The following is a 1,681-nucleotide window of genomic DNA, read 5'->3' as shown; positions in this document are numbered from 1 at the left end:
TAGGTGGTGCCCTCACGACTCCCTGACCCACTTTCCCAGTGAGGGTAACAGGAGGACATCATCTTCCCTTCTGGTCATCAGGGCCCGGGAGGGGCCATTGCTGCCGGCCAGGGAGGCGGCCATAAATCTTGAGCCATGTGGGCCAGGCCATTGGACTGTATCGACGGGGTCCAACCACGGCTTATAAGGAGTTCTGAGGTCACTGAGGCTGTTACCGGCCACTGTGCAAGGCTGTGAGCCTTCCAGAACCTTGCTTACCTGTTATGGGGAAGAGATGGAAGTGGGGATTTGTAACCAGGCAGGATCGATGGCTGGCTTCAGCCAACGGAGTCTTTCTTAGGTCTAACTGAAATCTCTCTTGCTGCTGACTCCACCCCACTCCCCATGGTGGGGCCTCAGGTGAGGGCTTTGCAACGCTGCTCACGATGCTGCCCCAAAGCTGCTATGCCTGGGCACCAGCCTGGAGTCCGGGAGGATGGCCAGACACAGTCGATGGCCCTCCAGGGCCCTTCTTGTCGGCTCTCCCAGAAGGTATCCCGGCCCCCACAGCCCCTGGGCCCAGCCTCCAGCCCTCTGCTCAGACTGCTTCCTTGGTCTGGAGCGCTCTTCCCTGTCTCTCCTGGGGGCAGGCTGCCCCTCTTCAAGACTCAAATGCCCCTTCCCCACGAGCCCTGTGGAATTGCCCTCCACCTCCCAGCGTGTGCTTGGCGACCGCACCTGCCTCAGGTGAGCTGGCTGGCTGATGCACTGTGGGGCCTGGCACCCGCGCCCCCCTGGCTCCTAGCTTTAGGCCTGGGGCCGACGGGTGGCATGGACCGATGCCGGCTCTCACAGAGGCAGGATTTCAATGTCAGCTGTCTCCATCAGGGTGGAAACCGAGGCTCCACGCGGAGACGAGGCCCCGCCCACCGTCACACATGTAAGCCATGGAGCTGGGAGTTGCACCAGGCCCGTCCGAGCCCACAGCCTTGACTGCTCTGCCCTGCTTTTTATTTGGCCACACCCTCACTCAGCCCCCGGGCCTGGGCCAGGACCCTCACGTCCAGTGAGGGAGGGGCTGCCCCTCACAGCCCCTGGTCCCACGGCCCTGTCGCCTGCAGTGTGCAGACCCGAGGCCCGGGGGAGGCCAAGGAGACAGACCCGAGCTGGAGCCCGCCGCCTCCCACTGGCCCTGCAGACGTGGCCGCCCCCGCCCCGCCACGTCGGCTTCCATCCCAGCAGGCAGGAAGCAGCCCTCGCTCTCTTTTTGCAAATTTTTGGAGGGTTGTTGCAGGAAGCATATGGACTTGGTCCAAGGAACATAAAAAAATGGGGGCGGGGGGAGAGGGAGCAAGGCAGGAGCAGGGGCCAGGGGAGGTTTGGAGAAGCCATCTGATTTCACTTTGCAAAGACAACTGCAATTATGCCTCTGAGGGTTTCGCAGTCACTTTAGATTCAAACCATGTTGGGTGATGTCAGTGGGAAAGTATGAAGCTGTGCTGAAGGCTTCTTAACACACCACCAAATCGGTCCCAGGCCGGCTGTGGCCGCTGGGCTGCGACAGCCGCGAGCAGTCGGGAGCTTTGTCGGAGGGGAAATGCAGAAGCGGGGGCCGGGGGACTGGGTCCCCTACTTTGAACTTGCTGGGTGTCTGTTCCAGAACATCTGACCGACCCCGTCTCCGATCCCCCTCCTGAAATGT

This window comes from Trichechus manatus, unplaced genomic scaffold (assembly GCF_000243295.1).
Source record: "Trichechus manatus latirostris isolate Lorelei unplaced genomic scaffold, TriManLat1.0 scaffold00214, whole genome shotgun sequence".
NCBI lineage: Eukaryota > Metazoa > Chordata > Mammalia > Sirenia > Trichechidae > Trichechus > Trichechus manatus.
This window is presented reverse-complemented; position numbering follows the sequence as displayed.